At 44.1% G+C, this 14,939-nt stretch overlaps 1 long non-coding RNA gene across 2 annotated transcripts; it reads left to right on the top strand.

The window, feature by feature from the left end:
- The first annotated feature begins 1,655 nt into the window (after positions 1-1,655).
- LOC146714975 (uncharacterized) lies at positions 1,656-9,992 on the top strand. 2 transcript variants are annotated; one of them, XR_014918897.1, is made up of 4 exons: positions 1,656-1,719; positions 1,795-1,856; positions 2,137-2,239; positions 9,865-9,992. It is a non-coding gene; the product is annotated as an uncharacterized LOC146714975 (long non-coding RNA). The 2 variants fall into 2 exon arrangements; XR_014918896.1 differs by lacking the exon at positions 9,865-9,992 and having other exon boundaries at positions 2,137-2,264.
- Positions 9,993-14,939: the final 4,947 nt, after the last annotated feature.

The following is a 14,939-nucleotide window of genomic DNA, read 5'->3' as shown; positions in this document are numbered from 1 at the left end:
AACAAAGAGCAACATAATAATAAAAAAAAAAGCACCATCACAATAAACTAGCTAGTCTTAGATATCAATAGTTACTAAATAATAAACGATATTGTGCAGCACGCAAGATAGACAGCGCACAATGTGCTTTGAGGCAGCAGCCAAGAAGGCTGTAGTCCGCGTCTGTGAATACCCGTGTGTACACCTGTGTGCATACCTGTGTGGATCAGCATATGCTTGCATTCCAAAGGTTTCTCCATGTAACGATCTGCTAGGGAGTGTGGGGAGCCACAGCCCCGTCCTCCAGGGTATGAAGCAGGTATGGAGGAGATCAAAACTCCAGACATCCAGAGGCCCCCAGAACACAAGAGACCAAGGAAGACCCACAGAGGGGCAGCCGCGCCACTGTCCCAGTAAGAGCTAAGGAGAGTCCCAGATGAGAGCTCATTCAGCAGCCGCGGAGCAGAAGCCAGGGGGAGTTGCAGTGACGCGCCCGTGAGCTCCGCCGGCAGCCAGCTGTGCCTGAGTGACCGAGCCCCAGGCCGAGAGGCCGGGGGCACCCCACCTCCAAAGTGGCCCGAGCGAGCCCCAATAAGCGGCCGCCAAGGAGTGAGCCGGTGTGTACCCGGACGCCCACCCCCAGATACAAAGAACCACCAACGCACCGATACCTGAGGGAGTCCGCCACCGGCAGGGGAAGTGGTGGTGGGTGGAGATAGGCCTCCAAACCTTGGAGGGCCCGAGATGTCCCCAGAGAGGTGGCGTCTGATACCCAACCTGACATATAGACACAGACATACAGGCACACACAGACACAAACATCCATTCCCACCCTCATGCTCTCATATGTACTTCACACTCAACCGACGTGGAGACAGACATAAAGGGACGCTGTATACACGATCACACTCCCCAAGCGTACTCTACTAACCGGGTCTAGGTACCCTTGCCCCTGGAGGGGGGAAACTGCACCCAGACCCAGGTGGTGTTACCCTTTTCCCTGCGGTGGGGAGAGGCAGACCGCCCCGACTCCGCAGCAGCAGGGAGGCCCCAGACCGCAGTCGGACGGCCCACTCCTCCTAGCCCCCCAATTCTACTTTTTCTGCATAATCCATCATACATAATGTAATCAAATGGAAAAGTCTTTTTAAAACTTGTTTTGTTAGTTTTAATCTTTTAACTTTATGCATCAAGTAAAAATTTAATTATATGCCCCATTCTCTGACTTGAAGAAATTAGTTTAACATTTAAACCTATTTTCTGCACATTCCAGCACATAAAATAAAATATTTTTTGTGTTTACACTCACTCTTTCAAATAGATGCAAGTAAAACACAGCAGAAAATAAATAAAGTCAAAGACTAGCGGTCCTGTTGCTCTATTTTCACCTGTAAAGCAGGAGTGGCGTAGGCGGAGGTTTACCCTGGTGCAGGTGTGCCGGAGCGGTCAGTGGAAGAATCCGCAAGTTTCTCTGTGAGTTTCCCATTATGTCGTAGCGCACTCGGTGCTTGTGTAACCCACATAAAAATAAAAAGAACTGCATTTATAACTAAATTGGAATCTTAAATTCCAACCGGAGTGTGTCCGTGAAGGCATCGCGACGCGTTGTGACGCACGCCACGCCGCGAGTCTGCACATGCCTGTTGTGACCAATCACATTCGCAAGGCACCGATATATGCCTTCCGGGTTGTCGCCTCGAAACGACGCGGGGGAGAGGCGTTAGCGGATGGAAGCAACAGGTACGTGGGGCGAGCGCTTTTCGCTGTTTACTATCTTGACTTGTTTTTGAATTAATTGTGGATTGCGTTCAACAGTATTTTGATACCGCCGCGGGTAGATGCGTGGGGCTCGTATGTGACATCGCACGTAGTGAATGGTGAGTTGAGTCTGAATGTTTGTTTGTATTTGTAACCTGTATCAGTATGCCAGTGCTATTAGCTGATGGGATAGCTAAGGCTGAGGCTTACTGCATTACTACTACTCTCACTTTACGTGGCTGTAGTTTTGTTATTTGAGATTGTCATTTATTTTAATTCATTACAATGGTTGGATATGTATTTGTTGTATTTTCTCATGAACTTTATTGTGTACACTGGAACTAAAGCTAGCTTGGGAAATTTAGATGAATTTTGCTAATAGTGGTCCTGTGATTATAGTGCAGGCTAGTGGTGCCCTGGAGAGACCACAGCGACACCACTACTTTGGATGGCGAGCTAGGCCCAACGAGCCAGAACCCCAGCTACAACTTCCTGCGGTCTGGTAGGAGGCTGCTGCGGCCTACACTCTCCCCCCTGGTTTTCAGTCCCCCAAATCTCACTTTTGAGATCTCAGTCTTGGAATCTCAGTTCTGATCATCACACTTCCAATTTCAACCTGTTACAGACTGTCATACGCGTTGTACTTATATCAATCATGAAATAGCAACTTTATGGACATTGTCTGTCGGGGGTTGGAGGAGGTTGCTGCACCGCTGTGCAGTGGATATTTTACAAGCTTGAATTATCTTTTATCTTTTTCCTGTCTGCAGAATTTGTAAATATTGGTATTTGGTAATTTCACTTTATTTTCACTATAAATAATAACTGTAATCACAATATCTGTGGTTGTATGTTTATTGTACTTCACTCACCTCCTAGAGCCGAATCTGATATGTTCTGAATTAGCCCAACTACTCTTAACCAACTTAAATTATTTTAGCTTATGTACTTGCTACATAAGCCAAATTAGTGGCGAACCAGCCAGGAGGTTGTGTCAAGTATAATATTGTTGTGTACATTCAGTCTCACTATCTCACCATATTACTAGGAACATGGACTTGTTGGAGTCATTAGGTGTTAAAATACCAAACGCGGTATTGGTCAGTGGCGTCCCCGCATATGAGGTTGAGGAGGTTGAAGATTTTCTTCTCCAGTATGGTGCCATTGAACGCACCGTGCCAATAAACTCACCCGGTTCTGAGTTTAATAATATGCTCGTTGTTGAGTTTAAAACGGGGTCTGCTTTTGATTTATTGGGTCCGATTCTGCCATATACATTTAAGCCCTTAGATAATGAATATCATATAAAAAGCTTGTCTAAAATCTATGCGGCTACTGTCGGGTGCACAAAGACTAAGACTTATTTAGCTGACTTAAAACAAGTAGCAAAACTGTCTGGTCAGGATTTTGCTGAAGTTCTCCAAGAACTAATGACCCAAATAAAGGGAGCCGTTTCAGAACTGCGCCCAGGAAAACCAGAAGGGCTCAAGCAGGAATGCACTGCCGCATCTGAACACAAAACGGCTGCCACTCCGGATCAACAAACCCACAACATGGCTATTCCTGTTACTTCTTCAGCTGCCCTACATCCTACAACAACAGAAGGACATTCTATCAGTATGTCTGCAGCTGAGTTAAATCCATCTGAAGTACAGAGGTATGTTGTGGAGCATATAGTAAAGAGCGAAGATGTAAACATACGTTCATCCCATAGGCTGCGCATGTTTTCTGGGAGACTGCCACACCCACAGCATGAGGTGGACTATGATACATGGCGCTCTGGAGTGGATCTCATCTTAAAGGATCCAGCCATTTCAGAACTGCGAAGATCCAGACACATCCTTGATAGTCTTTTACCACCTGCAGCGGACATAATCAAGCACCTTAACCCTGACCTACCAGCAGAGACTTATATTCAACATCTTGATTCTGCTTATGGAATTGTACAGGACGGGGAAGAACTTTATGCGAAGTTCATGGACACGCTGCAGAACTCAGGTGAGAAACCCTCCGGCTACCTACAGCGACTTCAGGTGGCCCTAAGTTTAGCTGTTAAGCGGGGAGGGGTCAAGCAGGGTGAAGTGAACAGGCACCTGCTCAGCCAATTCTGTAGGGGATGTTGGGATAGTAATATTATCTCTGAGCTCCAGCTGAAGCAGAGAAAATCCAACCCACCTTCTTTTGCAGAACTGTTACTCCTATTAAGAACTGAAGAAGACAGAGAGGCTAGCAAAACTCTGAGGATGAAGCAACATCTGGGAACACCAAGACACAGAGTTGCAGCTCAAGCTCAGTTCGCAGTAGAAGAAGAAAGGGGGGTCTGTGCTGCATTGTCCACTCTCACCCAGCAGATGGCGGAGATACAAAAGCAACTTGCCGCCTTAACTGCCTCCCAGTCTCACCAGTCCTGTACTCCTGTTCCAAAGCAGCACCAGAAGCAAAGAACGGATACACAGGGGACTATATCACCTAACCCCAAGCCTGGTTTCTGTTTCAGGTGTGGGGAAGATGGACACATTAGACCACAGTGCTAGAACAGACCCAATTCTGCATTGGTAAATGCAAAACGCAAACAGTTCAGTGAAAGGAAACCAAAATGGCAGAAGCGGAATTCATCAACTGGACATTTAAACTAGATACAGTTTCTGTAATGGGACGTACAAGAACTGTGCAGGACCCACATTGTCCCGCAAAGGAGGAAAGGAACAAGGAGGAAATTGTTCACTGTGTAGATCTACACACTTGTCCGAAGGCAACCACAATGTTACCTCATTGGGTCAAGATGCACAACAGAGGTGACCCTAGCAGGCCATCCACAGAAATGCCTGCTTGATACAGGATCACAGGTTACTACAATACCTGTATCCTTTTACAACAATCATCTTCATGACCAACAAATTCAACCACTCCATGATCTTCTCCAGGTGGAAGGTGCTGCGGGTCAAACCATTCCATATCTTGGATACATTGAGATTTCCGTCAAGTTCCCCAGAGATTTTGTTGGTGAAGAATACGAAGTAACAACATTGGCTCTAGTTGTTCCGGACGTACACCCTGACGTCCCCGCTACTGTGCTAATTGGGATGAACACCCTTGAACCCCTGTATAAACAGCATCTTAACCAGCATCCGAGCTATCAGCCTAGCACTCATGGGTACAGAGCTGTGTTAAAAACACTACAGCTGTCACACAAGCAGAAGGAGAATGGCAGCATTGGGAATGTGAGGCTACTAAGCAAAGCTCCAGTGCGTGTTCCGGCCGGCCGCACTATTGTCATCCAGGGCTCTGCCAAAGTTTCCACCCCATTGTTTAGCCAGAGTGTTCTCCTACAGCATCCTGCTTCCACCTTACCTGGGGGTTTGTGCGTCAGCAGTTGTCTCATCAACTTCCCAGCTCTTTCTCCATACAAGGTTCCCGTGGTTATTACAAATGAGTCGGAGCAAGATACCTTCATTCCACCTCACAGTGTCATTGCGGATTTGGAAACCTACCACTGCATCTTGTCTGAACACCGCGTGACCCATCTTCCAGTCAGGAACACTGTCACCAGCCTGAATTTTGATTTTGGTGATTCTCCACTGTCACCTGAATGGAAGACGCGAGTCGTAGGAAAGCTGAATAACATCTCGGAGGTCTTTTCACATCATGACTTGGATTTTGGATGTACATCAGCTGTTAAACATCATATCCCACTCCATGATGATACACCGTTCAAGCAACGTGCCCGGCCAATCCATCCACAAGATTTCGAAGCTGTCCGCCGTCACCTGCGTGAGCTTCTGGAAGCCGGCATTATAAGGGAATCATCGTCTCCTTTTGCTTCGCCTATCGTGGTGGTCAGGAAGAAGAACGGTGAGGTCCGGCTGTGCATAGACTACCGGAAACTAAACCTTCAAACCATCAAGGATGCATACCCCTTACCTAATTTGTAGGGCAGGGATGGCTCAGTAGGTAGAGTGGTGGCCCTGTGATCGGAAGGTCGGGGGTTCGATTCCCCTGAACAGCTACCCTGAGGTACCCCTGAGCAAGGTACCGTCCCTACACACTGCTCCCCGGGCGCCCAATGGCTGCCCACTGCTTCACTGAGTGAATGGGTTAAATGCAGAGAGGGATTTTCCCCACGGGGACCAATAAAGTACACACTTTCTTAATTTGGAGGAATCCTTTTCAGCACTCACTGGTTCTAAGTGGTTTTCAGTACTCGACCTGAAGTCCGGTTACTACCAGATCCAGATGGAGGAGGAAGACAAGGCAAAGACTGCTTTTGTGACTCCTCTTGGGTTCTGGGAGTTTAACCAAATGCCTCAAGGTGTTACCAACGCCCCAAGCACCTTTCAGCGCTTGATGGAGCGATGCATGGGGGACCTTCACCTAAAGGAAGTGCTCGTTTTCCTGGATGACTTAATCATCTATTCGGACACTCTTGAGGAACACGAACGAAGGCTGCTGAGAGTTCTGAATCGGTTGAAGGAATATGGGCTGAAACTGGCACCGGAGAAATGTCGATTTTTCCAAAAGTCTGTAAAGTACTTGGGTCATATTGTCTCTGAGGAAGGAGTTCAAACAGACCCCGAGAAGATAGAGACCATCAAGACATGGCTGGTTCCACAAACTCTGAAACAATTGAGATCTTTTCTGGGCTTCGCTGGCTATTACCGCCGGTTTATAAAAGACTATTCCGTCATTGCCAAACCACTCAATGACCTGACTCGTGGATATTCTCCGGTTCAAAGATCAAAGACCCTAAAAGCTCGCAAGACATCCACCTACGGGCCAAATCAACCCTTCGGTGAGAGGTGGAATACCAACTGTCAAGTTGCATTTGAAACCCTGATTGAGAAGCTTACAACTGCCCCGGTCCTTGGGTTTACAGACCCGTCTCGCCCATACATTCTGCACACCGATGCGAGTGTGACCGGACTTGGAGCTGTGTTGTATCAGGAGCAAGAGGAGAAACTCCGGGTCATAGCCTATGCTAGTCGCGGATTGTCACAGAGTGAGAGCCGTTATGCAGCCCATAAGTTGGAATTCCTCGCCCTTAAATGGAGTGTGACCGAGAAATTCCAAGATTACCTGTACGGAGCAGATTTTACAGTGGTTACGGACAGTAATCCACTGACCTACGTCTTGACAACAGCTAAACTGGACGCTACTGGACACCGTTGGTTGGCTGCATTGTCAACGTACTCCTTTAAACTCCTGTACAGAGCTGGCAAACAAAATTGCGACGCTGATGCGCTCTCGCGACGACCCTACCCCTGCTCCAATGATGAAGTTTCCAATGACCATGAACTCATCCGTCACTTCATTTCTCAACACACAGCTGATTCTGATGTCCTCCCAGAAGAGATTGTGAAGGCAATCTGCCAAAGTCATCTGGTCAGAGCCAAACGGCCGGGTGACTGCGGTGAGGTTGGCCTCACACTTGTCGAGTCTTTGTCAGTACAAGTGGATACCATCTCTGACAGTTACTGTTCCGAGGACCTTCACTAGCTGCTTGTCGTTTCTACTCTTAACATCAAAGAGAGACAACACTCGGATCCCTGTATTCGAGAGCTTATTCACCAGCTTGAGACGGGAGAGAGGATTCCACCAACAGCCAGAGCTGAGCTCCCTGAACTTCCGTTCCTGCCCAGAGAATGGTCCAGGTTGGAGCTGGTGGATGGAGTCCTGTACAGGAGGAGACGGGACAATGGAGACCTTTCATACCAGCTTGTCCTTCCAGAGGAGTTGCGACCATCAGTCCTGAAAAGCCTCCATGAGGATATGGGCCATATGGGGATTGAACATACACTTGACCTTGTCCGTACGAGATTCTACTGGCCTAAAATGGCAAAGGATGTTGAGCAGAAGATTAAGACTTGTGGCCGCTGTGTGCGCCGAAAAGCCCTGCCGGAAAAAGCTGCTCCACTTGTCAGCATAAAAACATCTCGACCCCTTGAGCTTTTGTGTATGGATTTTCTTGCTCTTGAGCCTGACACTAGTGGCACTCGTGATATCTTAGTCCTGACTGACCATTTCACTAAATTCGCTGTTGCCATTCCAACACCCAATCAAAAGGCAAGAACTGTGGCGAAGTGTTTATGGGAGAATTATATCATTTATTATGGCATTCCTAGAGCGAATTCATACCGACCAAGGGCAAGATTTTGAGTCAAGACTAATAAAAGAATTGTGTGAGTTTGCAGGCATTCAGAAGAGCCGTACAACCCCTTACCATCCGAGGGGAAATCCAGTGGAGCGATTCAACAGGACGTTGCTGGCAATGTTGGGGACCTTGGAGACAAAACAAAAAACAAGGTGGAAAGAGCATGTGAAACCGCTGGTTCACGCCTATAATTGTACCAGGAACGAGGTTACAGGGTTTACTCCTTACGAACTCATGTTCGGTAGAACACCTCGTCTACCTGTGGACCTGGCGTTCAATCTGCCACTGCGGGAATCCCAGCAAAAGAGTCACTCACAGTACATTAAGTCACTCAAATCGAGATTGGAGGAAAGTTTCAGTATTGCCTCCAGTAACGCTACAAAGGCTGCCGACCGAAATAAGAAACACTTTGACAACCGTGTGATACCATCAGCATTGGAACCAGGTGATCGTGTGCTTGTGAGGAATGTCCGCCTTCGAGGGAAGCATAAACTTTCAGATAAATGGGAGGAAGAAGTTTATGTGGTTGTCCATCGGGCTGGGGACCTCCCGGTCTACAAGGTAAAACCTGAGAACAGCGATGGACCTATGCGGACCCTCCACCGCGACCTCCTCCTTCCATGTGGCCTCCTCACGGGCAGTGAGGTTAACTTGGAATCACCAGAGCAATCGCTTCCGCACAGACCAAGAACTCTGCAGCAGAACCCGGATTTAAATTCCCTCACAGAATCTCTGGTTGAGGATGAGGACACAGGAAGCTTGGTTTCATTGTATGTTAATCCTCCAACGTTGCACTTCACTGTGGAAAAACAGAATCATTTTCCAGATTCATCTGACGGTGGGAGCCTAGGACCACTGATTTTGGATCCTTCAGTTGAAGTGGAAGTGCAAGGAGAACCAGCCTCTGTGTCCAGTGTTCTTCCTCCAGCAGTGGAGTCTGGTGGTGGGCAATCTGACTCTGATGTGGAAGACATCCTACTTGAACTTGTTGAAAGTCACCCTGAAAACAGAAATAGCTTACCTGAAAACTTACCTGGAAATGGAGACATACTGGTCAACATTCCTGTCGTTGCCGTTGAAGATTCTCCTGAAGAGTCTCGTGTTATTGAGCAGGACACTGACATAGGTGACGGGCTAAGACGTTCACAACGACAAAGAGCACCACCTGATCGACTTCACTATTTCACTCGTGGTAATCCTCTGATTTCCGTTTTCCAAACGATGTTGCATAGTCTTTCCGATGCATTGGGCCATAATGCTAGCCGTCCTTCGTCTGTTCACGTTGTTTAGCGTTTAACATGCGACGGGACGTGCATGGTTAAGGCGGGGAGGATGTAACCCACATAAAAATAAAAAGAACTGCATTTATAACTAAATTGGAATCTTAAATTCCAACCGGAGTGTGTCCGTGAAGGCATCGCGACGCGTCGTAACGCACGCCACGCCGCGAGTCTGCACATGCCTGTTGTGACCAATCACATTCGCAAGGCACCGATATATGCCTTCCGGGTTGTCGCCTCGAAACGACGCGGGGGAGAGGCGTTAGCGGATGGAAGCAACAGGTACGTGGGGCGAGCGCTTTTCGCTGTTTACTATCTTGACTTGTTTTTGAATTAATTGTGGATTGCGTTCAACAGTATTTTGATACCGCCGCGGGTAGATGCGTGGGGCTCGTATGTGACATCGCACGTAGTGAATGGTGAGTTGAGTCTGAATGTTTGTTTGTATTTGTAACCTGTATCAGTATGCCAGTGCTATTAGCTGATGGGATAGCTAAGGCTGAGGCTTACTGCATTACTACTACTCTCACTTTACGTGGCTGTAGTTTTGTTATTTGAGATTGTCATTTATTTTAATTCATTACAATGGTTGGATATGTATTTGTTGTATTTTCTCATGAACTTTATTGTGTACACTGGAACTAAAGCTAGCTTGGGAAATTTAGATGAATTTTGCTAATAGTGGTCCTGTGATTATAGTGCAGGCTAGTGGTGCCCTGGAGAGACCACAGCGACACCACTACTTTGGATGGCGAGCTAGGCCCAACGAGCCAGAACCCCAGCTACAACTTCCTGCGGTCTGGTAGGAGGCTGCTGCGGCCTACACTCTCCCCCCTGGTTTTCAGTCCCCCAAATCTCACTTTTGAGATCTCAGTCTTGGAATCTCAGTTCTGATCATCACACTTCCAATTTCAACCTGTTACAGACTGTCATACGCGTTGTACTTATATCAATCATGAAATAGCAACTTTATGGACATTGTCTGTCGGGGGTTGGAGGAGGTTGCTGCACCGCTGTGCAGTGGATATTTTACAAGCTTGAATTATCTTTTATCTTTTCCCTGTCTGCAGAATTTGTAAATATTGGTATTTGGTAATTTCACTTTATTTTCACTATAAATAATAACTGTAATCACAATATCTGTGGTTGTATGTTTATTGTACTTCACTCACCTCCTAGAGCCGAATCTGATATCTTCTGAATTAGCCCAACTACTCTTAACCAACTTAAATTATTTTAGCTTATGTACTTGCTACACTTGCTTGGAAGTTTAGGGGGTTTTTTTCGCTGTAAAAAGAAGTTTTCTTCCCACGCCTGAGCCAAGGTGTGAAACTGGGTGTGGGTCCCAATCAGCCACCCACGCCCAGTTTCACACCTTGGCTCAGGCGATTAGAGGATCATCAGGGGGTCCTTTTGTCCCTCTGTGGGGGGTTACTCCCACTAGGTTTATATCTGGGACTCTCCACCATTTGACCTTAGAACTGAAGAAGCTTCTCGGATGAGAGGTGAAACGTCTTCAAGCAACTTAAAGAAGTCCAGACGCTTTTCTTTGCAAGCTCCTTTGACTACGATGACCTGGATGACTGAGAACCTTCACAGACATATTGTCAGATGAGATTAAATGTAACAGCCAGTGGCACATTAAACCTTAAAATGGTGAGCAGTGTTTTGCTTTTATTCTGGGGATTTGTGTGACAAAACTATGCATGAATTGCTTCAAGGTAAATTTCTCTCATTTAGTAGGTTTTCTAATTGGCAGTGACATGTATATAAACCTTGACGTATACAAATGTACTGTTAATGATGAATCAGTTCATACTATGGAAGAAATATAGTATCATCATAATTCAACTATTTTTAGATATTGAATTTATAACACAGAATTTTTATCCTCCAAATTTCCTTGCAAAAATATTCACCTGCAAAAATTCACCTGCAAAAAATTCAACTCCCAAAATTCACCTGCAAAAAATTCACCATTAAATATTCACCTGCAAAAAATTCACCATCAAATATTCACCTGCAAAAAATTCACCTGCAAAAGTGATTAACTTGAATGATCCAAGCCAGAGCAATCAGCACTAGATTGAGTCGAGCGGCTCTCAGCCAATTAAATTACGCTGTTTGATCACATGACACTGTTAGCCAGCAGCGTGTCTCCTAAAAGAGAGCTGTTTAAAGGTGAGTGCGTTTTTCTCCTAAATAGAGATCATTACAGAATGCCTAGTCCTACTTAAAATCCCATTCATTTTTCTTTTCTTTTATTATCTACTCGAACTAAGGAAAATGTTTGATTAACTCAAAGACAATATCCACGCCTTGCGCTACATGCTAGCATCCTGCTAACCGAGCTAACCTTTACATCAGGGGTGTCAAACTCAAATACACAGTGGGCCAAAATTCAAAACTGGAACAAAGTCGCGGGCTAACGTTAATATTTATTGAAATATATTTATTCCTCCAGATATGAGAATGAATCTTTTCTTATGGACTCAAACACGTTTTGCTGAAAAACTGGATATGGAACAAGCAAAGCTTAATACTAAACAATATATATATTAGCTGTATAATACCACAAGGCCATCTCTGATAGTAATTTGGTATGGCTTCGCGGGCCAAATGTAATTAGGCTGCGGGCCAAATTTGGCCCGTGGGCCAGAGTTTGACACCTATGCTTTACATGCTGTGCTTTAGAAAATAGGATACTCGGTACAAAACCATACTTCGCAGATATTGATAGATAGACGAACACTGCAAATATAATGTTGGAAACAAGAATGGCATTTGGTGAAGGGGTAAAATACACCATGAATAAAGCCATAGAGTGAATGGCTGCCATGGTTGCAGAACGGCCTGATTTAATGACAAGAACGGGGAAGAGTGAGGTGAAGTGAACCAAAGCCACAAAACACGGTCAGACAAGGCGGGAAAAGGGCAGTGATCTGTCCGTCAGTATGAAGTTGGTGTGTGCTTTGGTGAACAAAAACTCCAGACCGGTAGCAGGAAGATGGGAGACTCGTGTTTCACTGAAATAGTGGTGAATTAAAACATCCTTTGTTGGGGAAATTTAGGTGTAAATATTAAAACAGAAATATAAGATTAATATAACATACAATTAGGGATAAATGTAAGGAACACAATGTAAATTATATTGTAAAGTCATTAAAACAGCATACTCTGATTAAAAGAAACATGTAATTGGGTAGGATAATAATAATAATAATAATAATAATAATATTGAGAAACACGTACAAGATGGGCATGTATACTTGTACCCAGAATTTAACAACTATAAAGTTGCAGCATGCCAGACCATCTTGATTGAATGTAACTTTGCTCCGCACAAGTTTTATGGTAGACATATTCATATTGGTATCTAATAAATGATTAATTCTTAGATTTTATCGAACGTTAATTTATAAATTGTTTCTGTCTTTATGTGTTTGTTTCAGATTATGCAAGATGAAATTATTCAGTCAGCAAGACACTTGCTGCAGTTACAGACATCATCCAACCGAACCATCCGTTCAGCAAGAAATGACCAGGTGAAAAAGTCATAAACTAAACACTCTGCATGAGCATGGAATTTAGGATGCAACTTTATATCTTACCTGCTCTACACTCGGGGCTTGAATTAAAACAACAGTCAATCACATAAAAAATACTTTTGGTAGTTCTTTTTTTTTTTTTTTTTCCTGATATTTTTATTAAAGTTTTTGCATCGACTTTTACAAAAGACAAATTGAACAATATGCCGTTTTCTTTTTAAAGAACATAAAGCAATATAAGACATACACTCCCACCTCATAATTATAGCAGTACCAGTGGGTGTACAAACAGAAAAAGGAAAAAATCCAATCTAATAATACTAGTAACAAACCCTAGGGTACAAGACAACAGTTCCTGAGTGTACAAGGGAGATGTGGAGAGTATCCAAAACCCCCACCTCCACACAGACACATAAAAACCAAAACACACAAACAAAAAAAACAAAAAAAAACAAAAACCCCACACATGATAAGTGGTCAGCTTAGTTATAGGGATAAATCAATTCTGTTAGAGAAAAGAAATATGTATAAAGTAGTTAAATAAATACCATCATAGGACGCAGGCACAATAGAATCCATATACTTAAACTTAGGCCTCTTACTTGAACATAAGATAAGAAAAAATAAAATATGATAGAGTCTGAGCTGGCTAATTGGGAGCATTGCGAGACCGCAAAGTCTGAACATGGTCAAAAAAGGGTTGCCAGGTCTTAAAAAATTTGGTCGTAGACCCGCGCAGGGTGAATTTAATCTTTTTGAGTTTGCTAAAATGCAGAACGTCTCTGATCCAGATTTCCCAGGATGGGGCAGAAGGGGACTTCCAACATAGCAATACTACTTTTGGTAGTTCTGTGCCTCTGTCTCTCTCCTCCAAACCCAGATGGCTGCTGGTACTGAACCGGGTTCTGGTTCTGCTTGAGGTTTCTTCTTGTTAAAGGGGAGTTTTTCCTTTGCACTATCGCTTCATGCTGCTCAGTGTGAGGGATTGTTGAGGTTGAGTCCATATGTCCTGGGAATAACTGTTGGGCAATGACACCATGCAATCTTCTGGGATTCCTTAGATAAAAAACCTGTGAACCGCACTTGTCCTTGGTCTTCACAGCTCACCTTTTTACAGTTTATTGAATCAAAATGCTCCAGTTTAGGCTTAGACATGATGTCCAAAACTTGAGGATAACTCTGGCCAATCTAATTCCAAGTAGAGGCTATTATGTTTCAAACGTGCTTGATTAGAAATCTCAGTCAATCCTACATCAATCAAAACAATGCCACCAGGCATTTATGGTGACAGAATAAATTAAGCGAGTTATTTTCATAAGTATTACAAAAATTTAATATGTGAAATGTAACTTAACACAGAAAATTTTAAATGTCTTTTAAAATCTAAACACATAAGGAGTGTAGATAAAACACAATGTAAACTAAATTAACCCTTTAAAGCCGGTCAGAGCGGGCACGCTGTTTTGCGTAACTATTTTTAAATCCCGGTAGCACTGCAACCACGTAAGCTAGCGCAATAATTTTTTTTGCATATGAAACTGGAGGAGTTGTACTTACATCTTATGTCATCTGCTTGTCCAAGGTCATGGTTTCCTTCCACATATAGCTTTGCAAAAATTGCATAAAAACCACTTGCAGCAACAAAAACATAATATTCCAAAAACACGCTTTGCCGATCTGATCAGCTGTTCGTAACACTTCCTACGTTGGAATAGACGTCAGCGCGAACTATCACATGTCCGCCATTACCTGCCCAAAACCGGAAGTGGCGTCATTTTCGCGGAAATGTAGTTGTTTTTTTTTTTTTTACCTTGATGGCCTCACCAGCCTAAACTGGTGTTTTTAAAAGTTATCTTTGACTTTATGACTTTCTGAATAGTTTCTGGGATGCTTAGAACTCAAATTGCACTGCTGGAAATAGTTTATTTTGATGCACATGCTGTTTAATTTGCATTATAATATTTATTTTCATTTTTCCTGCAGTATATAAAAATTGTGTATTTCAAAAATAAAACTATGAAGACACTCAAAATAAATTTCCTGTGGTGGGAAACTATTTTGTGCAACTTTTTGGAATTTACAGATTTGAGGGATAAACCTCTTAACCTTCTTATTATGTTAAGGGTCAATTTGACCCATTCCAGTTTTTGTGTTGACCAAAGTACTGGTCATCCTTTCTTTTTCTTCATGAAAGCTTATGACTTTTCCTTATCTGGGGTCATGAAC

The sequence above is a fragment of the Copadichromis virginalis genome, linkage group LG3, assembly GCF_057382275.1.
Source record: "Copadichromis virginalis isolate Kocher_CV1m ecotype Utaka linkage group LG3, C_Virginalis_male_GT1.1, whole genome shotgun sequence".
In the NCBI taxonomy this organism is placed as follows: domain Eukaryota; kingdom Metazoa; phylum Chordata; class Actinopteri; order Cichliformes; family Cichlidae; genus Copadichromis; species Copadichromis virginalis.
The sequence above is the reverse complement of the archived record's forward strand: the minus strand, read 5'-3'. Positions and strand labels throughout refer to the sequence as shown.